At 37.5% G+C, this 27,457-nt stretch overlaps 1 long non-coding RNA gene across 1 annotated transcript; it reads left to right on the plus strand.

The window, feature by feature from the left end:
• Positions 1-729: 729 nt before the first annotated feature.
• On the plus strand, positions 730-27,457 carry LOC124241510 (uncharacterized). Its single transcript, XR_006889235.1, has 3 exons — positions 730-805; positions 25,592-25,762; positions 27,116-27,457. It is a non-coding gene; the product is annotated as an uncharacterized LOC124241510 (long non-coding RNA).

A 27,457-nucleotide genomic window follows, 5' to 3' on the forward strand; every position in this document is an offset into this window, starting at 1 on the left:
TACCTTTATGCAGATGACTCCCAGGGGTATGTCTCTAGTCTTTACCAATTTCCCAAGGCCCAGTCTGCCACAGCTCCAGGCCTCCTCCAAACCTTTGCTGGTTCTTTCTCATCTTTTTGTATGGATAGCCCAGTGGCTCAGATTCTGGGCTCAGACTATAGCCTGAGCTTCTTCATTAACTCAATTGCCAATTCTGTAGATTCTATGTCCTGCATCCATTGCTTTCTTTCAATTCTCTATGTCAGTATCCTGGATTAGGTCCTGATTGCTTCTTGCTGTAGATTTCTAACTATCTTTCCTGTATTCTGTCATTATCTCTCATTTATTACCTTCTCTCCTTCTCTTCCTTTTTCCTTTCTTTTCTCTTTTAATGTTACTACTTCCAGAGTTATATTTCCTAAAGAACAATTCCCGTCTCATTAACCCCCTTCCGAGGGTCCATATTATCTTTAGAAGTGGCCTCCAAATTTTAGATCTCATGGACCACTGAAATAAAAATAAATCAGGGAGTCCAAAACAGTGTTGTCAATTTTTATTTTGTCAAGTAAGAACACTAGAACCTCTCACCAAACTGCCTTCTACTTTTACCATCACTTGATAAAAGCAATTGCCTTTGATTCCAAATACAGGAAAGGCATAAACCCAGAATAAAAGAGAGACCTTTAAATTCAATGTAATTTGTTTCATAAAAAAACTTACTAATTGTCTTTATGTTTCTTATTTCTCTCCAGTGTAGTGAAAACTTGGACTTCAACCATCACTGGCCCATGGCAAGCTTTTGGGGACCAATGGCCTGCAGAATAAGGTGAAAATTATGAGCATAGCATTTGAGAGGCAATCCATCTGGCTTACAGGAAACTTTAGTTTGTGCAGGAAAAATGTAATTCTTTATTGTTTCACAAATGCGTTTTGAAAATTCCCTCTTCCATGCCTTGCTTATTCCCTTTTGTCTAAATTGTAAGCTTCTTGATTACTCCGCAGCCTCTCCCCCTCAATTCTCAACCCACCCTTATTTAGAACTAACTCACATGCTGTCTTTCTCCCCATAATTGTAATTCTCCCATTCTTAATTAATCTTTCCTTTCATCCTGTACTCCATTATACCTGGAACTTTTATACCTTTCATATTCTACTTGCCATGTGCTTCATTGTTATTACTTATGCACAGTTTACTTTATGGCGGAGGCTATGTCTTATATCCATTAACAGGCTGCATAGTAAATACCTGTGGAATTTGGAAATCTCAATTTTATTAGAAATGTAGTTTTTAGAAGATGTAAAAATAATACCATTCTCAGTGTCTAATTCAGTATCAGTGGTTGAGTGAAGGAAAACGTTCCTGTGCCAAAGGAACAACATACTATAGGGGCTGAAGAAGCCAGACATATGATTCCGAAGGGCCAAGGGAAAGGAGTGGGAGGAGGGATAGTGATCCTCCCACAGGAAGAGCAGGTTGGAACCCTGCGGTTCTTTCTGTCTGGTTCGCATGGGATGAGGTGAGCTGATGGTCACTGAGGAAGTCCTCATGGGGAGGCAGGTGGCCAGGTTTACCTTCACCGCCTTGTAGGCCGACATTCCGAGGTAGCCCTGCTTGCTGAATAGGGGAAACGCCAGGGTAAGAGTAGAAGGCTGACAGGAAGACAAACAAAAGTCTAGTCATGTGGAATGGGATTAAAACAGAACAAAGCACAGAAACTTGTTCTGGCAATTCATTTGATTCCAACATATTTATTCCAAAGGGAAAAGTGCTTTTGCCATCTGACTGGGAGAGGATTGGTGGACCAGAGGTGGAGGAACGATATTCCTCCCTTAAAGGTGGTATTCCTTGATGCTTTGCTCTAGTTCACAAGTAACATGGTACTGAGACCAAGTAGGGAGAAAGAAAAAAAAAGTGTGAACCCATCTACCAGAAGGAAATAAATTCAGAGCTAAGCTCATTTTTCCTCTGGCACAAAAAAATATTATCTTTTTCAATTTCCTTTGAATTGGAAGTCTGATAGACTAGTAAGAAGATCTATCTACCTGTCTATCTACCTAACAACCAATCATCTATCCACTTCATTATACACTTGGTAAACGACTTGCACTTTCAGCCAACTTGCTGTCCCTCACACTTGAATTCTACCAGACCAGGAAGCTGCCACAATATTAATCTGGGCAAGATATTTCTCATGGAGTACTCTAATTTGGCACCTGCTAATAGATATTGTGACTGCCTGGAAAGTCCTAAATTATTTCACTGATATTTAGAGGTGTCTCTGCCTGGCCAGGCTGCTACTGTATAAAGTGGAAAGAATAAATCTAAGAAAATTCATTGCATTTATCTTGATTCACTGTTGTGGGAGCAGAATTCTGTGTAACAGTAAGGTTTATAGGGTATGGTTTCCAATACCGTGGTATGCTTCATTGTGCTGGTGAAAATATCAACAGTAAACATTATAATGAGTTGACTAGGACCTGAACCATGTCAGGCAATTGAAATTCTAACAGAGCACGTGTTTTTTTATGGAGGCCTCAGAGCTTGGTTTCTAGATATTTTCCTTTCTATTGAATCAAGCATTGAACATAATATACATGCTTACTCCCAGTCCCTTGTTTTTCCACATAAATTATTCAATGATTAGGCTTAGTTAAAAAAATGCAAACTACATTTCTGGAAAATGCGACAACTGATCATTTCCTATCTCTGTTATTTGAAACTTGTGTGCTAAGCTCTAAGTGCATAAATATACATATGCTTAGATTATAACACGTGATGAATGAATTTTTTCTGTCATAGTAAGTGAAAGCAGAGCATACCTCAGGCAGAGCAGAAGTATCCACTTAACACTGCTGGCGGAGGAATTTATCTAGAGTCCGATCAGAGTTGTGCTCCCAATGACTAAGACAAGGCCTCATAGTTTTGCTTGAATTTTTGCTTTAGTTCTCTGCTACAGTTCCTCTCAGAGGTCACCCATTGTTCACCTAATTAGCTAATCTGATACAAGCAATGAAGAATCTCACTTCTTTAATCTTTTCGCTCATAGAGGTCTGTAGTACATGTGATATTGCAGTTTTTTTAAAAAGGAAAATTTTGGAATTGAGAAGTACCTATTTGTTAGCATTTTAATGAATTTGGAATATGTTTCTTTTGGAAATACACTAAGTTCCCTGTTGTTATGGACCAAATATTTGTCCCCAGATATGTATTTTGAAGCCCTAACCTCCAGTGTGACTGTATTTGGATATGGAACCTCTAAGGAAGTAATTAAGGTTAACTGAGGTCATAAAGGTGGAGTCCTGATCTGATAGGATAGCGTTAGACAAGATCAGTGTCTTCATAAGGAGAGACACCAGAGTGTGTGCACGCAGTCTCTCTCTGCAAGTGCACAAAGAAGAGGTCACGTGAGCTGTACAGCAAGGTGGCAGCTGCCTACAGTCCAGGAGAAGAGGTCTGGGAATAAAACTTACCTTGCTGGCACTTTGGTCTTGGAGTCTGTAGCCTCCAGAACCATGAGAAATAAATTTCTGGCTTTTAAGCCACCCATTCTATGGTATTTCATTATGGCACCCTGAGCAGACTAACACACCTCTAAACTTGTATGAAATGTGAGAAAATATGAAATTTGGGGACAAGGGCAGCTATGGCATATGATCAGTGTGGTAATTAAGATCTCAGGAGCTGGAGTCAGTCAGAACAACTTTCCTGTTATCCTTGTTTTGTCACCTCACCAGACTTTAGTTTGTTAACATGCAAAATTGAAACAGTAATGAATTCTACTTAATGAAGTTGATGCAAGGATCATAGGAGTTAATAGAGGCATGGCAGGCCTTAAGTGATCAGTTAATATTAGTTATTACTAGTATGATGACCTGAAAATAGGTAAAACAGGGTGTCAACTTCATGTAATGAAAATGAACAATTGTGTTTATGATGTTTTAGAAACTAAAACCACAAATGTGACACTCATAAAAGATTTGGTATTGTTCGGATTTGGTGGTGCAAGCAAAAGCTAGTTTTTCTTTTTATTTTAGAATTATATCGGTGGTCCAAATACTTCATTTTTCTGAAAATTTTTCATAGTATACTAAAATGATTTTTTCCACGTAGGTCGTACAATGTGGTAAATACTTAGTAATGTATTCCTTATTCTGAAGAATAATCACCCGTTCTGTTCGCAGGATATTCAAAAACTTGCTGAAAGTAACTTCTCAAGAGTGGCACTGAAGTCATTCAGTGAGTCTGTAAACAGTGAAGCATGTGGAGAACACCTCGTTTGCCATCAAAGCCATTGGGACAGTCAAGGTGCCTTAAAGAGCAGTGGGATTAGAACTGAGGAGGATGGATCCCTCCAGGCAGGGCAGCAATGTGTCAACCTTGCTGCAAACGACAACCCCACGGGGCCCTGTGTCTGAGTGGTTAAGGTCACGTGCTCTGCTTCTGTGGCCCAGGGTTTCGCCAGTTCAAATCCTGGGTGCAGACATGGCGCTGCTCATCAAGCCATGCTGAGGTGGCATCCCACATGCTGCAACTAGAAGGACCCACAACTAAAAATGCTCAACTATGTACCGGGGGGCTTTGGGGAAAAGAAGGAAAAATAAAATCTTAAAAAAAAAAAAAAAGACAACCCCACAAAGCTTCAGAGAATGGTACACGGAAGTCTTACAGTGAGCAATCTAGACTTTTGAAGGAATGGGTCTAACAAAACATCTGGAATTCTGTTTGAGGAGGATCAGCTCTGAGCTAACATCTCCTGCCAATTCTCCTCTTTTTGCTGAGGAAGACTGGTCCTGAGCTAACATCTGTGCCCATCTTCCTCTACTGTATATGTGGGACACCTGCCACAGCATGGCTTGATACATGGTGCACTGATCCTCACCTGGGGTCCACACCAGTGAACCCCGGGTCACCGAAGCAGAGTGAATGAACTTAACTGCCATGCCACCGGGCTGGCCCCTGGAAATTCAATTTTTTATTTCATGACTTGACAAAATTCTATTTATTGTAAGTAGAAGTAAGAAGTGCAAAAGCTAGGGGAAGAGAAAGAATAGAAAGCCTATCTTTTCCATTCTCCCGATCACAAAATTTGTGGTTGCTGGTTAATCTAACACCACGAAAAACAGCTTTTGATATGGCTCAGTGGCAGAATTTATGTTTGCCTTGAACTGGTGGAAATGTTTCTACAAAATTTTATCAGAAAATGCCCTTTCTTAAGAAACAAATTAATTAAGGAAGGACCAGACAAATAAACGATCATCCTTGAGACTGAGAAATATTGCAGTGAATGGCATTCCCCAAGTGAAGGTCTGGGCACAGCCTGAAGACTAATGAATTACTTAGTCTCTTCCACTCTGAAGACGGTGCTTGGATTAGTGTCTGGAGCTGTTGTGAAGGGACTCACAGTTTATGGCTTCTTCCCTTTCTCTGAGCCTCATAAGAGTCAAGCAATGTTGGTCAGTATTTCTCACAAAGTGAGTATATCTCCTCTAATCATCACAACTACAATTGACGTCAAGCAATTTAGAGGAGAAACTAATTTAACCTTCAAGCCTTTCAAGGTGCTTTGTAAACTACTTAATGTAGATCCTAGATATCACAATGATTGACAAAGTATTATCAGCGTCACCATAGAAACCAGAAGGGTTTTACATAGTCCTGAAAGGATCTGACACATTTTTCAAAAGACAAGCCCCATTGATACCACCTGCTGTTAAGAGGGTTCAGTTCTTTGGTGTGTCTTATCTCTGGTGGTTCTTGATCTTCATATTTTAAGATTTGTTTCACTGGTGAGAGGAAGAAAGGCCTTTTTCTATTGTTTGGTAAGTTTCACTGTTTATCTCAGTCTTACAAATGACAGCTGAGGTGAATGCCTGTCCCATTTGGTTTCTGGTATGGCTCCAGTTCATGACCCTTCAAACACTAACAGGCTGGTGAAAATGCTGCCAGTGAGCCAGGGGCACTTAGGAGAGATGTGGCACCGCAGGGCAGGCTGGAATGAGAGCCAGACTCCTATTGTAAACACAAATGCTCGCTTTATGCTGAACTCTGGGCAGTGGAGACGTGTACAATATTCGAAACCTTTTCCTTCTTCCTTGAGGGTAGAAAGCCAAGGGCCTGTGTTTCCTGGAGACCATGATTTAGGATTCCAAAACCTATGTTTGTTTCACCCCTAAATTCCCCAAACCAAATTTGCAGGATCAGCTATGCTCTCTTGTGAATTCAAAGAATCTTGTTACAAAAGGCAAATAATTTTCTTAGGGTGAGTAAATAAACATCACAAATCTGAGCAAATATCAGTTCATAATTCCTTCGGTACTAAATTCCAAGTGCTCTTCCTTGTCTGTGGGTGGAGAGGTTAACATTTTTCTTCAGGCATTCTTTTTTTAGTGAATTAAGACAATAAAATTCACTAGACTGAGGTTTGATGAGGCTAAGTAATTAGTCTGCAGCCATTCCACAGTCCAACTTAGAGTTTCTCGACTCTCTAACACTGCTAATCAGCCTCATTGGTGAACAGCGGGGGCAAACCTCCCCTGAGGAGGGAAGTGACTCTGAGGTCAGAATCATTTGGACTATTCTGTTCAGTGACACCAGTCTCTCTCTTTTGTTTCCCCCTACCTTTTGTTTTGAAAAATTCCAAGCTTGTGGAAATGTTGAAAGAATACCGTAATGAACACCCACATACCCTTCACCTAAATTCACAAATTGTTAATATTTTATAACATTTGTGTGTTCTCTATTGACTATCTATCCATCATCTATCTGTCCGTCTGTCTGTCTATCTATCTATCATCTTTCGGTCTATCATCTACCTACACACGTAATATATATCCTCTCCAATTTCCTTTTTTACCCCGTGCTATTTGAAGGTAAACTGTAACATCATGTCACTCCTCCTCTAAAGACTTCCGACTTACGAATAAAGACATTTTCTGACATTACCACAATGCTATTTTCACTCCCAAGAATTTAAAAAGTGATACAATGTGCAATAATATCTAATAGAGAGTGCATATTAACATTTTTTCTATTGTCCCTCAAATGTCCTCTATAGCTTTTGTTTTTTCAATCCGATCAAGGCCTATGTGTCACAGTCAGATGTGCTATATTTTCAGTCTTCCTTAATTTGGAACTATTTTTTTGTCTTTTATGACAGGAACATTTTGAAGAGTCCAGTCTGGTTGTCTTTGAAGGTTTCACAGTTTGGATTTTACTGATTGTTTCCTCCTGCTTAGAGTCTAGAAATTTTGTTGACAAGAATACTCCATAGATGGTGTTGTATACTTTTCATTTCACCGTCTCTGGAGGCACAGAATGCTAAACTTAGTTACTTGGCTAAGGTAGTTTATGAAAGAGCTCTCTTTAATAAAGGCACTCTTTCTCCTTTGTAAATTAATAAGTAATCTATGAGTTGATTCTCTGTTATTATGTAAGTAATGCGAATATTCTGTTTCCCAACAATATTTCACCCAGTGATTTTTAGCATCAACGGCTTCATCAAGAATGGGACCTCAAATCAGGATAAGGATGGAGATGTATACGTCTCCTTATGAAAAGCTCATTCTCCTACTTACACGAGGAATGAATAAATGAAGACTTAAAGGGAGAGAATATGCTCCCTTGCCTCCTTGCGTTTATATTTCTCCAGAATCATATTCCATCCATTGCTTATGAGGCATTGATGCTGCAAAAGTGACATAGATTAATCAGATAAAGGGACAATCTTATTAATATAAATTTATTTTATAATTTCAAATTTATAGCATCTGCTTATTATTAATTCAATTTGAGAGATCCATGAGCCTGTTTTAATGAACATAACAACTTGATATTGGGGTCTCAACATCACTAGATTGTATTTGCTGTCATATCAGTCTCAACATTCAACTTATAGTTGAATTTTGTTTGGTTGTTTAGTAAAAAAAAAAAACAGGCTTATATAAGTAATTATGAAAGATACTAGCTTATTGTGCAATCTAAGGATGCTTTTAATAAACTGCTCTGGAAACTTGAAAGGGATGTAAATGACACTTTATTTTGAGTTGCGTGGAATAATAATACTTCAAAAATAGCTTACTTTCTTTATCAATAAATATAAGTCAGATTAGAAGTAATCTAAACCTAAAATGATGATTAGAACTAATTATAATATAACATTACCAATACGTTATGCATTACTTGTTATTGAAAAGTGACATTAGCAGATATACCTAAGCCTGGCCTGGCATGTAATTTAACTTAACTCACGTTTGTTGTTATAAAAATGTATAGTTTTTGCTTGAATGGACGGGTATTGGCCTGACTTTGAACAAGACTCGTACAGAAATAAAGTCTCCTTGTTCTGTGCCATATTCAAACGTATATGTAGAGAATACAGAAAAGCTCCACATACAAGTACTGTACCAGGCAGCCCGCATCAAGGCATCGGAAGCTTCCAATGTGTTAAAAGCCAGAGACTTATGATGATCCCCAGGCCTCTATTCCTTCTTGGGCTCTTCTCTGTCTATCTCCCCGTTGTTCCAGTGCTGCTGGCAGCCTGGCCGCTCCTCCCCCTCCTCAGGCATGCTTCTGCCTTAGGGCCTTTGCACAGGCTCCCTCCCCACTTCCTTCAAGTCTTTACTAGACTGCCCCCTTCTCAGACAGATATAATCTAACCTCTTGATTCACTTTGCAGCCTCTGCTTAATTCTCCTTGATTGCCCTTATAAAATTTTAATATACTATATAATTTACTTCTTTTGTTTATTTTTTGCTACTACTACTAGAATGTAAATTTAATGGAGGGCAAGGAGTTTTGTCTGTTTCTGTTCATTCCTGAATCCTGAGACCTTAGAATTGTTCTCAACATGTAATATGCATGCCATGAATACTTGTTGAATAAGCAAACAATATTCTTGAGATATACATATTTTATATATAAAATATACAATATATATTTTAAAAAGTGGAATTCAGATGAAATATTTACAAACCTTCTGAAGGGTTTTGTAGAACTCTAGGCTTTTACAAGCCCAGTTTGAAACCAGTTGCTAAAGACTTTGTTCTTGCCCGTATTTCTGGCAGTTGAGGGTTGTGTAGGAAGCTGAGGGTGAAGTGGGAAAAAACAAACTTTTGGCATCATTTGAACAAAAGATATCACAAAATATATCACTGCTGCATACTAATGTTCTCGCCTATCTGTTTTATTCAGTTCCAAATATAAATAAAAAATTTAAAACCACTTTATTTTTCCAATACAATTTACAGCTGCATGATTAAGAAATTAACAGAATAGTTCCCTTTCTAAGCTTCGTAGAGATTATTAGACCTGGAAATGGCCTTAGTCATCATCTAATACAAATGCTTCATTTCCAGGTAGGAAAACTGACGCCTCAAAAAGTTGTGTCTCTCCTTAAGTCACCTAGCTGGTTAGTAGACACTAACCAGAATTGAAACCAGATCTTCTGTAGCCCAGCTGAGTTCTCTCTTCAGTATGGGCATGAAATGCCATGCTCTATTTCTATACAAGGTGGAGTCGTTTTAAAATAGAACAATAGCTCACCAGCGTGGGAAGGGAGTGAAAATGTGGAGGAGACCTGAATATAATTATGTTTAAATGCAGGGTTTTTTTTTGTTTTGTTTTGTTTTTGGAGAGGAAGATTGTCCCTGAGCTAACATCCATTGCCTATCTTCCCCTTTTTGTTTGAGGAAGATTGTCCCTGAGCTAACATCTGTGCCAATCTTCCTCTATTTTGTATGTGGGATGCTGCCACAGCGTGGCTTGATGAGTGGTGTATAGGTCTGTGCCTGGGATCCAAACCCGCAAACCCCTGGGGCTGCTGAAGCAGAATGCATGAACTTAACCACTACACCACCAGGCCAGCCCCTTAAGTGCAGTTTTGAAGATTAAATACTTTTTGGCTTCCATATTCTCGTTAGTTTCATTTTTCAAAATATGTAGGAAAAGAAATACAGAATATGGTTTTCATCAATGAAAGATGACTATAAAATTTTAGTTGGAAAGAAAATCAGTTTTTTTTGAACAAACATTCAGATCCAGATAATTATTTAACGTTATAAAACCCATATTTGGATAACCAAATATTTTGAAAAAAAGCTAAAATAAAAACTTCAAATGAGGTGTAAGATTGTGAAGATCTGTTCCTCTTCATATATTGTCCTGACATAAGCCTCTCTGGAGTATGAGGGAAAGCCCCTGACTACGAGGTCTGGTGGAGGATGCAATCCTACCCAGATTTGTGGGGAACATACCTGCACTTTGGTTTTCTTTGTGTATCATTAGCCAAGATCCTGTGAAGTAAAAATAAAAATGCATTTTTAACGTGTACAGTTAAGTAATTTTAATGTCTTCTCATTTGTTTATTTGAATTACTGTTTTTTCCCAATTATTTTATTGAGATCATATTGATTTATAACATTGCATAATTTCAGGTGTGCATTATTATTTCTCAGTTTCTGTATAGACTGCATCGTGCTTACCACCAATACTCTGGGTTTTATCTGTCACAGTACATATGTGCCCTTTTACCCCCTTTTGCCCACCTACCCACCTCCTTCCCCTCTGGTAACCTGGTAATCTGTTCTCTTTATCCATATGTTTGTTTATCTTCCACATATGAGTGAAATCATACTGTGTTTGTCTTTCTCTGTCTGGCTTATTTCACTTAACATAATATCCTCAAGTTCCATCCATGTTGTTGCAAAGGAGTGATTTTGTCCTTTCTTATGCCTGAGTAGTATTCCACTATATATATATACATACATATATATATATACCACATCTTCCTTATCCATTCATTATTTATTCTTCCAATCCATGAGCATAGAATATCTTTCCATGTCTTTATGTCTTCTTCAGTTTATATCAATCATGTCTTATAGTTTTCAGGGTATAAGTCTTTAACTTCCTCGGTTAAATTTTTTCCTAGATATCTTATTCATTTTGGTGTGATTGTAAATGGGATTGTATTCTTGACTTCTCTTTCTGTGAGTTCATTCTCAGTGTACAGAAATGCAATTGATTTTTGTAAGTTGATTTTGTACCCTGCAACTTTACTGTAGTTGTTGATTATTTCTAGTAGTTTTCTGGTATATTTTTTACAGTTTTCTATATATAGGATCCTATCATGTGCAAACAGTGAGAGTTTCACTTCTTCTTTCCAATTTGGATAGCTTTTATTTTTTTTTCTCTCCTAATTGCTCTGGCCAAAATCTCCAGTACTAAGTAGGACAGGAGTGGCAAAGAGTGGGCACCTTTGTCTTGTGCCTGTTCTCAGAGGGATGATTTCAGATTTTCACCATTAAGTATGATTTTGGCTGTGGGTTTGTCATATATGGCCTTTATTATGTTGAGGTACTTTCCTTCTATACCCATTTTATTGAGAATGTTTTTTATCATAAATGGATGTTGGATCTTGTCACATGCTTTCTCCGCATCTATCGAGATGCTCTTGCAATTTTTATTCCTCGTTTTGTTATTGTAGTATATCATATTGATTGATTTGTGCTTGTTGAACCATTCCTACATCCCTGGAATAAATCCCACTCGATCATGGTGTATGATCCTTTTAGTGTATTGCTGTATTCAGTTTGCCAATATTTTGTTGAGGATTTTTGCGTTGATGTTCATCAGTGATATTGGCCTGTAATTTTCCTTCTTTGTGTGTCCTTGTCTGGTTTTGGTATCAGGGTAGTGTTGGCCTCACAGAATGAGTAGGAAGCGTTCCATCTTCTTCAATGTTTTGGAACAGTTTGAGAAAGATAGGTGTTAAATCTTCTTTGAATGTTTGGTAGAATTCTCCAGAGAAGACATTTGGTCCCAGACTTTTGTTTTTTGGGAGGTTTTGATTACTGTTTCAATCTCTCTACTTGTGATTGGTCTATTCAGAGTCTATATTTCTTCTTGATTCAATTTTGGGAGGTTGTATGAATCTAAGAATTTAAACGTTTCTTCTAGGTTATCCAATTTGTGGGCATATAGTTTTTCATAGTATTCTCTTACAATCCTTTGTATTTCTGTGGTATCTGTTGTAATTTCTCCTCTTTAATGTCTAATTTTATTTATTTGAGCCTTTTCTCTTTTTCTCTTAGTAAGTCTGGCTAAGGGTTTTTCAATTTTGTTTATCTTCTCAAAGAAACAGTTCTTAGTTTCAGTGATTCTTTCTATTGTTGTTTTTAAGTCTCTATTTCATTTATTTCTGCTCTAATTTTTACTATTTCCCTCCTTCTGCTGACTTTGGACTTTGTTTATTCTTCTTTTCCTAGTTCTGTTAGGTATGGTTTAAGATTACTTATTTCAAATTTTTCTTGTTTGTTGAGGTGGGCCCATATTGCTATAAATTTCCCGGTTAGAACTCCTTTTGCTGCATCTGATAAGAATTGGTATGTTGTACTTTCATTTTCGTTTGCCTCCAGGCATTTTTTGATTTCTCCATTGATCCAATGGTTGTTCAGTAGCATGTTGTTTTGTCTCCACGTATTTGTGGATTTCCTAGCTTTTTTCTTGTAGTCGATTTCTAGTTTCATAGCATTGTGGTTGGAAAAGATGCTTGATATGATTTCAATCTTCTTAAATTTATCGAGGCTTGCCTTTTTTACCAACATATGGTCTATCTTTGAGAATGTTCCATGTGCACTTCAGAAGAATGTATATTTTGCTGTTTTTGGATGGAATTTTCTCTATATACCTATTAAGTTTATCTCATCTATTGCTTCATTTAAGGCCACTGTTCCTTGTTGACTTCTTTTCTGGGTGATCTATCCATTGATGTAAGTGGGATGTCGAGATCTCCTACTATTATTGTGTTGCTGTCAATTTCTCCGTTTAGGTCTGTTAGTAGTTGTTTTACATACTTTGATGCTCCTGTGTTAGGTGCATATATATTCATAAGTGTTATTTCCTTTGGTGAAATGTTCCTTTTATCGTGACATACTGCCTCTCTTTTTCTCTCATTCTCTTTTTTATCTTGAAGTCTGCTTTGTGTGATATAAGTATGGCAACATCTGCTTTCTTTTGTTTGTCATTTGCTTGTAGTATCATCTTACATCCCTTCACTCTGAGTCTATGTTTGTCTTTAGAGCTGAGGTGTGTTTCCTGGAGGCAGCATATTGTTGGGTCTTGTTTTTTCAATCCATCCATCCACTCTGTCTTTTTATTGGAGAATTCAATCCATTTACATATAGAGTAATTATTAACATATATGATGGCTTAACATTGCCATTTTATCTCTTGTTTTTTTGTTGTTCTATATTTCCAATATTTTTCTTTCCTTGTATTTCTGACTGCCATTTCAGTTTGGTAGTTTTCCGTGATGGTTGTCTCCATTTTCTCTTTATTTATGATTTGTGGCTCTATTCTGATTCTTTGTTTAGTGGTTACCATGAGGTTTGTATAAAAGATCTCATACATTAGCTTAAGCAGGTTCCATCCATTTCCTGTTCCCCCTCTGAATTATTGTTATCACAAATTATTCTGTTTTGTGTTGTGAATTTGTGTTGTGAGTTTGTCGTCACAAATTATTCTGTTTTGTGTTGTGATATAGATTGAAGTGTTTATAGTTATTTTTTATGCTTTCCTTCCCTTTATCTTTTATGTTATAATTAAGCATTTGTCAAACTGTTCTGATAGACAACTGCAATTTTCTGATTTTGTCTCTTTATCTCCTTGATCAAAGCTTTGTAAACCTTTGCCTTTTTGTTTCAGGTAGGAGGTCTTCCTTCATCATTTCTTGTAAGGGAGGTCTAGTGGTGATCAATTCCCTCAAATTTTGTTTATCTGAGAAAGTTTTGATTTCTCCATCGTGTCTGAAGGATAGTTTCATTGGATAGATTATTCTTGGCTGAAAGCTTTTGTCTTTCAGTATTTTGAGTATATTATTCCACTCTCTCCTCCTAGCCTGTAAGGTTTCTGATGTGAAATCTACTGAAAGCCTGATAGGGTTTCCTTTGTAGTTATTTTCTTCTGCTTTGCTGCCCTTAATATTTTTTCTTTGTCATTTATTTTTGCCAGTTGTACTATTATTTGCTTTGCAGAAGGTCTTTTAGTACTGATGTAATTAAGAGTTCTATTGGCTTCATGTACATGTAAGTCCAGTTCCTTCCCCAGGTTTGGGAAGTTCTCAGCTATTATTTCTTTGAACAAGCTCTCTGCTCCTTTATCCCTCTGTAATACCTATAATCCTTATATTACTTTTCCTAATTGAGTCAGATATTTCTCAAAGAATTTCTTCATTTTTAAAAAATCTTAGTTCTCTCTCCTCTTCTACCTAAAGCATTTCTATATTTCTGTCCTCTAATTCATCAATTCTGTCCTCCATAACATAAGCTCTATTTTTTATGGTTTCTAGATTATTTTTTTATCTCAATCACTGTGTTCTTCATATCCAGAATTTCTGTGTGGGTTTTTTTAGAGTTTCAACTCCTTGGTGAAGTATTCCTTCTGCTCATTAATTTTATTCCTGAGCTCATTGAACTGTCTTTCTGAGTTTTCTTATAACTCGTTGAGTTTGTTTATGACAACTATTTTGAAATCTCTGTCATTTAGATTGTAAATTCCTGTGACTTCAGCATTGATTAATGGAGATGTGTCATTTTCTTTCTGCCCTGAATTGTTACTGTAGTTCTTCATGGTATTTAATGAATTGATTCTTTGCCAGTGCATTTCTGGTAGTAACAGGTCACAGATTCCACCTGCCACTGCTAGGGGGGAGCAGGAGCTGTTTTCTGATCCTGCCTCATCTTCTGGAAGTTGTGTGGTTGGGGCTACTCTGCATTCATGAGGGCTGGCCCCAGCTTCTCTGCAAGTTGTGCTCACATGGGCAGGGCCTCTGCAGTGGGTGGCAGGTCAAGTACCATAGATGAGGTGTCTGTGCTCAACAGGGGACCAGCTTAGCTGCTGCACTCCTGGTGGGAGGGGCACCTACACGGGAACTGAGCTGCCACATGGGGGGTCCTATGGGCTGCTGTGCTCCATGAGTGGGGTGCCTTCTGAGCAGGCAGGGTACTTCTTACCTGTGCTGTGCTAGCAGGGAGGGGTGCCCATGTGCTGAGATGCTACTTGGTGGATCCTGTGGGCTGCTGTGCTCTGTGGGCTGGGGTGTCTTCTGAGTGGGTGGTGTGCTTTCTCTCCTGTGCTGCACTTGCAGGTGGGTACCTTTACAGGGTCTGAGCCAACATCACTCAATGTAGAGCATTCTCACTGGCAGGACTACTGCAACATGGTGGGCACTCCTGTGGGCTGGGCTACAACTCTGAAAGTGTTTGCACAGGCCAGTCTGTCCCTGCCTTCTCTTACAGTCATGCTGGCCACTGTGTGAGGATCTGTGACCTGGCTCGCTATTGCCAGGGAGAGAGGGGGTGCACTCACCTCATTCTGCTGCCTCCTGGAGATCCAGTCCACCCACCTTCAGCTGAATGCTGTGTGGATCTCTCAGATGTACTGTTGTGCTATGCAGGGAATCCTCTGCTGGTTAATGAATGTCCATTTAGTTGTAAGTTAGAGCAAAGAGATTAAGGGAACAGCTCACTCTGCCATGATGCTAGCATCACTCTTCTGAAATACTATTTTTATCTTACCTTTCTATGTTTTCCTAGGAAGTCAAAAACAATACACAAATAACACACAAAAATATACCAATGATATAAAGAGTATAACACTACAGAAGAATATGGAGTAACCCAAATACCTCCTGGATCTCTCTTTCTGCACAACCCCACCCCTCTCTTCAAACCTCTCCATTCTCACTTCATTCTCATAAGCAAATCTCCACAATGGCTTTGTTTTCTTTCTTCCAGTGGTTGAATTTTGTGATGGAAGGGAGAATGGAGAAATTCTTAAAACAGGCTATTAGAAGTCTTAATACATATAGATGCTTAATATTCCCACTGGAACTATTGCACTGCTGTTGGAAGTATAAAATCATAAAACCACTTTGGAAAGCCATATAATATAATTTGCTAAAGTTGACTGAGGCATATTCTATAAAATGTTTGGGATCAGGAATGAGACAAGAATTCTTGCACTCACCACTTTTATTCAACATTATACTGACTGTAGCTCTAGCCAGAGCAATGAAGTAGAAAAAAAAGTATGATTGGAAAAGAATAAATAAAACTGTCACTATTAGCAGATGACAAATTTCTGTATGTAGAAAACCCCAAGAGACTACAGATATGGTCAATATAAAAATTAATTTTATTTCTATATATCAACAAGGACTATAAAATTTAAATATTAAAAAAGATTAAAAAATGCCAGTTGTAAATAGCATCAAAAGTATCATGTACTTAGGCAAATCCTCAAGAAAGAAAACTATAAAACATTGTTGAGGTAATTATAGAAGATTTAAATAAATGGAGAGATGTACACATTCACTGATGAAAAGAGTTCACATTTTAAAGATGTCAATTTTCCCCAAATTAATCTATAGATTCAATGCATTTCCACTTAAAATCTCAGCATTTTTACTCTGTGGAAATTAAAAAGCTGATTCTAAAATTTATATGGAGATTCAGAGGGCCAAAAGTAGGCAAGGAAATCCTTAAGAACAAAGTTGAGAGATATGCTCTACTGAGTAGCAAGGCTTAATATGAAGTTAGAACAATTAAGACACTGATATTGTCCAAAAGCCCAATGGAAATAAACAGAAAACCCAGAAACAGACTCATATATGGTTGATATGTGACACAGGTGGCACTGAAGAGCAATGGGAAAAGAACAATCCTTTCAATTAATGGTGCTGAGTATATTTAGTAATTGTATTGGGAGAGGGCAGGAACTTGACAACTTCCCCTCCTCCCCACCCTGCTCAGCACACAAAGTAGTTCCAGGTGGATTGTAATTATGAATGTGAAAGGTGGAAAAACAAGGTATCTGCAAGATAACATACAGCAGTATCTTTACGACCTCAGGATAATCAAAGATTTCTTAAACATGATGTAAAAACTACTAACCATAATGGGAAAGATTGATAAATCAAAATACATTAAAACTAAAACTATCTATCAAAACATTCTCTTAATAGACTGAAAATGAAAGTCGTGGTGTTTGAAAAACACAAAATCTGTAGATGCTTTTATTCCATAAACAGCTATTTTGTCTATATTTTTAGATGAGATCTTTCCTTATGTTTATTTGCAAATGTTATTAAACTAATTTAAAAAAAAGTTTCTATTTTCCCTTAGATTTTCCTTTTTCTATTCGCAGAGTTTCTGCCTTTCATTATCTCTTTTTTTCAGATGTTATGATTATTCCTGTGAGTTCATTTCTCATTGGTATTTAAACTTCCTGTTTTCCCATTTGTGAATGAAGATTCCGGTTAGAGCAACTTTCTCCAGTTATTGTGAGGGAGGGTTAGTTTGCGCCACTGAGGTGGGGAGGGCAAGTGGTATGTCAATTTAGTTTGTGGGTTCCTCTTGCTCTTGGAAAATGCTACCAACCTGGACCGAAAGCAGTCCGCTGCCTCTGCAACCCTGTTTCCTGCACTCATTACCTTAGTCCAGAAGTAAATGCTGTTCTTACCTCTCAACTACTGTTCAGCAGAAGCAGAAGAAAGTGCTGATCAACTGTGTTGCTACATGTGTCTTCTTCAATTCCCCTCACGGTCACCACCAAGCCCTATGCACTCTTTGGATATATTTACCCTTTGTCTGGAGCATCTCTCAAACTTTTTAGACTTCTCCTTTCCCTATTTTAGACTAGGATTTCTCCAATCTTGATGGTTGGTTTCAGGGGCATGTGACCTGTGCAGAACCCCAGGGCCTGGCACTCAGGAAGGCCCTTTGCTTGGTTTGATGCTCTTCTGTTGCCATTTTCCCATTTTGAAATCCTTAATCATTTTTGAACAATGGTGCTAGATTTTCATTTTGCACTGGGCCTTCCAAACCATGAAGCTGGGCCTGCTGGTCTGATGTCTTTTTCAATATAATCTTGATTGCTTAATAGCTTTCAGAATTCTTCAAACATTTTCTTAAGCTATAGTAATGCTTGCCTGTAACCAATGCAATTACACTTTTTATTTTGTAAGCTTTATTGAGGTATCAAATTTATTTGTTTCGAGTGTATAGTTCAATGATTTTTAGTAGGCTTACAGAGTTATGCAACTATCACTACAATTGAGTTCTAGAACACTGCCATTGCTGCAAAAAGATTTCATGTGACCATTTGAAGTCGTTCCTTGTTCCCATCACCAGCTCCAGTACTTTTTATATTTTAAATGTGTTTTTAAAAATATGACTTCTTACAGTATGTGTGTGTGGGGGCAAGATTCTAAACTTCTCTTTAAGGAAGTTGAGAAGAAGAAAAACTTTGAAGACAATGATAGTCTTCATAAGGGGAGTATGTGAAGCTATCAGTCTGAGCTGTCTGTCATCTATCTCTTCCTTCTTTCTTTAGTAGGTAGTTAGTAAGAGACCACTGTTGAGTGACCTCAAGTCTGATGACAAGATACTGAATAGGATCTGCTTAGATTTAGGCACTTCTACTTAAATAAAACCTGCTCCCCTTAGTTTTCTTTCGGATTTTCAACAAAAAGAAATTACTTGAAAATAATATAGCCATACTGCTTAACCTCATAAGCTGTTACATTGCTAAACTCAGGAAAATAATAATTAGAGATAAATTATACCAAGCAGACTTTTTACAGTCACTCTTCTTTTGATTTTAATTTGTATAAAATATTTACTTTTTCTGATTACAAAACTCCTAAATAGTTATATTTATAGAACTACACAATATAGAAAGATATATAGAGGAAAATAAAATCTCCAATATTCTAAAACTGTATCACATTTCCTTCTAATATTTTTCTTTGCACATACGTGTTTATCTAGTGGGGTTTTTTTTGGTCCAGTATGGGATTACAACTCATATACAATTTTTTGCTTGATGTTTCATGTATATGCAATCATTTATACATATTCATAAATATTCTTCAAAAACATAATTTGTGTGAGTGGCAGGTGACCTTGGACAAAGAGCAAGCCTGGGAGCAGGATGTCAGATACTAGACTGAAAGTGAGAGTGATTAACACCTATATGTGATTTGGATCTTTCTAGATGACTCTGTAGCAAAGAGACTGAAGATGATAGAAATTCTTCTCCAGCCCATCCCGTTACAGAACTCTAGTAATTAAGTGGTAGGGTAGAAGATTCTTTTAACTAATTTGCTTAAGCAGATTAAAATAACCCCCCATTCCTTAAATGTGATTACTTTCTACATATTTCTTTTCTATTTTAATGATTCCATTTATGTAAAATGTCAAGAATAAGCAAATGCATAGAGACAGAAAGAAGATTAGTGGTTTTCAGGGGCTGGGGCAGGGGGAGCGGAATGGGGAATGACTGCTAATGGTACAGGGTTTCTTTCTGGGGATGATGAAAATATTCTAGAGTTAGACGGTGGCACATTGTGAATATACAAAAAATCACTAAGTTGTACATCTTACAAAGATGAATTTATGGTATGTGAATCATACATATTTCTTAGTATATTTACATTACAATATTTATTTATATGTTTCTGCTGCCAAGAAATTGTTATTCCACAAAGGTGAGATCTGTATTTAGTGCAATTCCTAACATATACTAGGTGTTCAGTAAAAGCTTATTGGTGAGAGAACTAGAGAGAAATGAGAACAAAGTATCATTTTTGTTTTTAATCATCATTTAGGCCACTGAATAAGCCCACTAATCTCCCCGAATGCAGAAAGCATATAGATATGTAATTTAATTAGACAAGTCCAATACAGTCATATGAAATCACTTGGCAAGGTGCCTGGCATGTAATAAGAAACTGATAAATACCAGCTATTATCATTAATAAAAATAACCTGCCTCCATATAGTCAGAAGCCTGAGCACCCAGCACTGGAGGTCAGGGACAAGTTGTAGTTGCTCATGGGTAGCACTTGTGGCACCAACACCCAGGAATGGGCATGCGTCCCCTCTAGTCTGGTGTGTCCAATTGGAAACTTGCTTGGAGTGCCCCTTGGCCAACCTTCTTTTCATTCGCAGATATATTATTGACAATTGAGCTCAGCCCTGTCAGTCTAAATTACATTAAGAGGATTAGGAGATGCTCTGCAAAGAGAAAACAGGATTTGGCAATTTGATTTCAGGAAGACTTGAAAGGTCAGAGATGGAAGGCCAAGGTGGAAAAAAAGGGCTTTCAGCTTCTGCAGCAAGAACCAACAATCTGAGCAAGAATGACAGTTATGGAAGTTTAGGAGTAATGTCTTCAAGAAGAATCATCCACCATGACAGAATCTTGTCTATTAGAGGTGGGAAATACACAATTGTCTAAAAGAAATGCGGTTTGTTAATTTTGCTCTTCTCATATGATTTCTAGTTAAAATAGTATTTTTGGCTCATCAAAACAATTTTCCTTACTTAGTAAAACTAAAAAGTTATTTTAATTCCCCCTTAGTGTTTTTCATTATTTTTGTCAAATTTTATTCAAAGCTGCTTTTAAGAGCAGTGCTAAATTTCATGCTTTAAATAAACTCTGTTTCTTTCTTGTAAGCAATTGGCAATTATGTAAGAAGTTATTGAAATAAATATACTTAAGTGAGGTTTTCTAGAATATATTTTCACTCATGGTCACTTGTTTGTTTTATAACTAGTTATCATGTCGTGTTCTGTTGGTTGTTTGCAGATGAAAGTGTTTTTTTTTTTTAACCAAGTATAGTTTTAAATAAGTAGACATATGAGCCTGAAATATAACCATACATTCTTGTTCATGAAGTGCTTATTATTATGGGCTTCGTGTCTGACCCTGGATCAGTTACTCAACAGCTCTGAGCTGCAATTTCCTACAAAATCTAACAAGAGAAAATAATAGTATCTTGTTTATAGGATTCCTTTGAGGATTCAATGAGAAACTGAATTTAATTGTTAAGCATTAGACTTGGTGCATATTAAATGCTCAATAAATAGTTTTTTAAAAAAATTGTTTAAGTGTGTGAATGTGAGAGACAGTCCAGCAGGCATTGTTTTCCTGACAGATTATGTTTATACGACTGTGCAGGAAGATTGTAAACATCTGTGCCTTGGTTACCATTTCTCTGATTTATTTAACCACGTGAATTTTGTCAACTATTTTCAGATACAGGCAATGCCATCTACACTGCACAGATGCTTTCTTCAATCCATCAACAATGTCTGGGAGCAGCATCACCTAAGACTGGACACATTAAAACTTAAAGTCAAGGAAATCTGAGCTTTTGGATTTTGAGGCTCCTGGAGTGCTTCTAAACTCTTGTGTGCCTCTGCTCTGATACTGGAAAAGCTGATCTTTCCAAACATATATTTTTTTAGAGTCAGCACATCAGGACTGCCAGACTCATTAGGGAAAGGAAAGCAAGTGGAAGAGGTTGAGAAAGTTAAAAAACATAATTTAATGCCTGCTTCACTGCTCATTTTTAATACTAGAATATTAAGTAAGTATAAAGGCAAGAAAGCAGAATTTTTTGGAAATAGCCTTTCTATAAAAGTGTTACACACCCGTTGTAGGCAAATCAGAAAACTCAGAGAACAGAAAAAAAATTTCTCATTGTCCTTTCACCCAAAGATAACCACCCTTAACATTTTGATTATATGCTTTATTATGATTATTTCTGTACACGTATATGGACACATGTGCATATATATGCACACATACATATATATGTGTATTTTACAAAAATGGAATCGCATTGCACAATGTCTTGTCACCAGCTTTTCCCACTTGGTGAGATATTGCTAAAAATCTTTCACATCATTTTAATGTTCTTTTACACGATCCTTTTAAATAGATGTAAACCAATGCACTGCAGAAATAAAATGTTATTTCCTTAATCTCCTCATTTTTGAGAGTTAGTTTTCGATCTTACTGCTATTATTAAGAAATAAGACTGTAAAAAAAACACAAGGGTATTCAACGGGGAATTTTTTCTTTCTGTATTTGATGATTTGAGCTCTTCTCCATTGTCCCCCAGGTAGGCAGGGCAATCGTTTAGAAATGCAAATCAGATCATATAGTTTCTTGCTTAAAACTTTGCACCGAGAGTAAAATCCAAAGCGTTTCCCATGGCTCACAAGGCTTAAGCAATCTGACCCCTAACACATTTTCTGATTCCACCTCTGTCCCTCGTCCTTCCCCAGTCTCGCCTACCCTCCATATTCTTTAGCTACATTGGCCTTTTTTTCTGTTCCGCAAACATGCCGAGCGCATTGCGGTCTTAGGGTCTTTGCTCTTGCTGTTCCCTCTGTTCGGCAAGCTCTATCAGTTATCTTCACACGGAGAACTCCTACTGCTGTGTCTAACATATGGAAAGAGTCACTAAGTGTTGTTAGTTATAATAGTGTTCTTTAGAAGTTTTCTGTCCTTAGAATGCCTGATTGTTCTGGGTTTTCCTCTTTCACTTTTTTGAAGTAAAGGATGTATGGTGACAACTTCCCTATAGGGAAAAAGATGGAAGATGTGTCTGCGTCAGTTAGAATAAACTGATTTTGCTCCAGCGATGAACTGTCTTCCAAATCTTAGTGGCTTAAAACAGCAAACATGTATTTTTGTTCATGCTACCCGTCCAGTGTGGATTGGCAAGAACATTCTATTCATTGTAGAGATGCTAACATTTTATGACACCACAACTCAACATAAGGTTTCAGGGTTTGCCATGTCAGAAGAAGGAAGAATAGATAATGGAGTATTATCAATTAAAGGGTTTATCCAAGAAGTGACATAAATCAGTGCTCAGATTTTACAGACTATGAGTCTAGATCTGCTGTTTCCTGTCTGCATTCCCATCTTTTTATTAGGAAGGCCTTGATAGCAGCAAACAAATTTTTTTATTGGGCTTTTCAAAATAATTTGAAATACTTTTAACAATTTAGATTCTTGGGTCTAATTTAGACTATTAGACAATTTAGATTAGGGTCCCACTGTCCAAGATTCTAATTTAGTTGGTCTGGGCTGGGGAGGGGTTATCAGTTTATTTGCATTACATTTAGTAACTCAGTTACAGTTGATTTGGAAAGTCCACTTTTTGAAACACACCTCTAGAGAGCAGAACAATGGTTAGTCTATTGTAAGTGCTTAATAAATATTTTTGGATTGACTGTACAATTAGAGCTCCTTTTTGGATAAGGATTTAAAGGAACAAATCAATAATTTAAATGAGAAGAATTTGTATATGCCAAATTTTATTAGGAGGAAGAGAAAGGCCCAGAGTTTTATCCACTCACCCTAAAATACCTTCCAACTTCTGAGAGGAGGTAATGCTGGGACTATCTTCCTCTCACTTTGTACAGGTCCCTGGGTTGATCCACACAGCATCCCAGCCATGTCATATATCTTGTTCAGGAAGAAGGCACAAGTATACGGATATGAAAAAAAAGAAATGGATGAATTCTTTGACTCGTTCCATTTGAAATGGACTATGGAGAAAGCAAATCCAATCTCGTGTAATTAGAAGTTACTTTAGCTGTGTGAACTACAGCCCACATTTCTTTGACGATGATAGATAATAGCCTCCTTTTTTCATTATATTAAAAATCTAATGGCAAATAACTCGAAAACCCCAAGTAACTGGCAACTAAACTCTTTGTCATTTATCTCTGCTGTATTTTCACACTCTGATCACAGACTAACAATCCTAGGAGTAAAGATCATAATGGTGTCATAAAAACAGAACCATAAATGTGTGCTTTTTAAGTTAATGCTCCATTATGATAGATTATCCATCCTCTTGAAAAGCTCAACTATTTAAAACCCAGGTCTGCTAAATTTTCAATATTCAGGCTTTTCTCTGAAAGGGATCTTCATGCTGGAGGTCTCCCTGGGTATGTATTCACAAGCATTATGTTTTGTTCATAAAATCTGAAGGCTTCTAAAGTTATCAAAACTTTCGTGCAAACTGTGTAAAACAAAAACCACGACAAAAAACTGGTGCTTAAAATATCCATTAGCTGTTTTAAAAATTAATTTGTAGGAGATTCTATTCTCATAATTGCCGTGAAGTCTTGCTTTAATAACATGACTATTTGTCCCTTCTCTGGTCAAGTTATTCATAATGTTAGACTATTCTTACAGGCTATGTATGAATGTGGGCACCCACGGAGCGTGGGCTAAAAGGAAGGCAGCAAGGGAATATTTGTTCGGTTACTGTCTTGCTGAAAATGTCAGTGTGTTGCTTTAACATTTGTGTTCTGATCAGTGAATCTAGGTGTCTTGGCTGGGAAGTGCATAGGTAATTTTGCCTTTGCCTGAGTGTGGATCAAGTTTAGCTGATACTTCTCTAATAGACAATAACAAACCGAAAGGCTCAAAGCATGCAAGAAAATCACATGTCCTCAAAGACTTGCTTCCTTCTGTTACTGCAGGAAGGTTTATGCTTTTCCTGGATCGCGTCTGAGAAGCAATGTGTACAGCGGAGTTGTGGTCTCCCATAGATTTCTCTGCAGTGTTCTTGTAATCAAATGGCTTTGTCTATTTAGAATATACTATGAACAATAATAGTCATGAGCACATATAGCCAGGAGATTGTTTGTACTGTGCTGGTTAACAGGCCTCACAATATCATCACAGAGCACAGAATGATATGAAAATTGGGACCCAAAAGTTCTAAGCTGTCTATCCTGCTTGGAACATTCATGTGGACTTAATTTTTTTAATTTAGGTGTAGAGTTGAGCTAATCATATTCCTCAGCTCACACCTCATTACAATTACTGGTCCTGGGAAAGCCCTTCTATTGCTTTATCCCATTTTTTCCTCATTTTCTATGCCTATTTCCTTCTTTTCTCTAAAAAATAACCCAATGTGTTTGCTATGTATCTTTGTACTTGTTCTTGTGAAATGTGTATTGTTGGTTTGTGTGCTTACATTTTTAATTTTCACAGATGGAGCCAGATTATAAATGTCAGTTGGTTTTTTCTTGTTTCCCTGTTCTATTTATGTTGCTGTGTATATTTCTACTACTCCAGGCTGCTCACCACTGTGCTATTTATTAAGATCTGTATAGTATTCACACTTGATTTTTAAAAGGACAGTTTTGGTTGTCTTCCCTGATGTTTGCTATTTATTAGTTTGTTCATTCTCCATCTCCATCTTTCTAATAATGAAATATGTTTTATAAATGAAGATGCTAACATACCAGGATGAGGGCAAACAGCAGCCTTTAATAATATTTTCCCGTAAAAGTCTGTAATGCCACAGTAATATCACAGCTCTCTGACCTAGGAGAAGACTCCCCTTATTAGCTGAAGACATAATATGCATGAAATATCTCATACTACTCTTTCAGGCTTTCTTATACTTTAATTCTAAATATGGTCCAACTGATGTTATGAAGCTATCCTTCAGAATGCTTGTTTTCACTGAAACGTAGAAGCTGCTTGTGCAGATATGGGATCAGAGATGCATGAAGAAATATGTAAATCTGAAATAACATAAAGCCAGAGGGTCCTGGAATCAGATGTCCTTTGACACTGGCTCGCTCAGTCATCATGCACGGTCATTAAGTCACTCTACCTTCTTTCTCTTCATAGATCTTAGACAATAACCCAGAGTAGCTTGAGTTTCTTAAGGAAAAGTGATTACTACTATGAAGTAGCACCATTTCCTGTTCTCTTTTTCAGATCTTTGGGTCCTAATGAGGAATGTAAACCAGTCTGATGAGGACCCACTCCTGAGAGCAGCCAGGCTGTACCTCCATCTCTGGAACCGTGCCAGGAGGCTGTGTGCCTAATCTGCTCAGAAATCATTCCTTTCTGTCTATCACTGAAGCTTGAACACACTCCAGGAATTAGGTACTAATTAATGTCAACACATTACAAATGAAAAAAGAAGGAAATTGCTTGGACTCATTCCTGAGGAAATCTTCAGTAATTCGCTTCAGTCAAAGTTAATATGTACCTCAGGGCAGCACTGAACCAAATCATAAAATGCTGCTCATGTGGATGAGTGACCTGGAGGTGACCCATGTTAGCCTCTTGACCGGTATTTGTTTCCATATCATGTCTATTTTGTTAGGATGCCGCTTACAATGTTGGATGATCTGGTTTGTGGTATCAGACAGGCAAAGAATACAGGCTATGGCAATAAGTTCTAGAGTGTCTACCACTACAAAAGTCTAGGGAATGACTTTCAAAAATGGCACTTTCTTGATTTTAATCCATTGCTTCTTTATGGATTTCAATGAATAGCTTCTCCAAGAGTGGAACAAATAGATGGTTACATGGATCTTAGGAAGTCTTTCTCTTTAATCAGAAGTAGATTCTAGTATCACGGTTTTTATGTCTATAAAATTAGGAACTGGACGCTAAATCCAAATAATCACTTTGGGTAATCATGATAAGAAATATGTACTAGTATATCATGTTTGATCTGAAGTTATGAGATTGAGTCCAATACGTGAGATACCAGTCAGGGGTAAGTCTGCAGTCAGGAACGGGAGACTCATTCTGCAGCAAAAGCAGTTGGAGCTGCAATAAACCAACAGGGGCTTCAATTTTGGGTTCACTGTTCTTTAGACTTCTTTATTATATTTTTCCCCTTTAAAGATAACCTTGATGTGCACTTTATTAGACTTCAGCAGAATAAGAATGTCTGGGCTTGGATGGGTACGTACCCTGCTTGCTTTGCTCAGAACATCAGCTCACTGGAGAAGACTCTACGCTGTCTAATCCCTCCATCTCCAACGCTCAGCACAGCACCCGGCACACAGAATGGGCCAAGAGTATTGAGTAAACGCACATTACACAGTAATGGAGGCAGACCAGAGTGTCAAACCAAGTTTTGACCATAGCAGTAAACTCTTGAAGAACCCATTTAAGTGCATGGGCTTTGGAGTTAAAAAAAAATCTAGATTCCAGTCCTGACAACTTGTATGGCCATGGGTAAGCACCCCTGTTAAGTCCCAGTTTCCTCATCGGTAAACTAGAGTTAATAATGGATTCGCAGAGAAGAGGGGGGAGTTCTATAGTGAAGACTTCTCTGACCACAGCAACCTCAATGATTTTGCTAAAGTTAAAAAACGATTAAGTTCTAGGAAATTTGGCTCTTAATTAAATCCTGCTTTACTTGTTCTCAATTAGGTTTTGTCCTAAATCTTAATACAGAATGAAGGGATTCAAGAGCATGCATTTTCTCTGTTTTCCCAGGTACCTAGCACAGATTACACGTCAACCTCGGTCGGTGTGCATTCTACAAACCACACCTGGTAGGGAGTGGATATGGAAGAACACGCAAATAAAAAATTCATGAAAGATCTGGTTTATTAAGAAACGTCTGTTTGAAACTTCCTGGCTCCATCCATGTATTAGTATCCTTGCAAATAGTTTGTGCAGTTTTCAACGTATTTTAGTAAAGTCCTGGAAGAGCAAAGGAACAAAGACCTGCAGGATTCCTTCCGGGAGAGTAGCAGGCTGACTAGGACTGGACAGAGAAATCACCCAGAGTGATGAATCAATTTCTAACAGTGATAGCATTGGAGGAAGAGGCTT

The sequence above is a fragment of the Equus quagga genome, chromosome 7 (assembly GCF_021613505.1).
Source record: "Equus quagga isolate Etosha38 chromosome 7, UCLA_HA_Equagga_1.0, whole genome shotgun sequence".
Taxonomy (NCBI): Eukaryota; Metazoa; Chordata; class Mammalia; order Perissodactyla; family Equidae; genus Equus; species Equus quagga.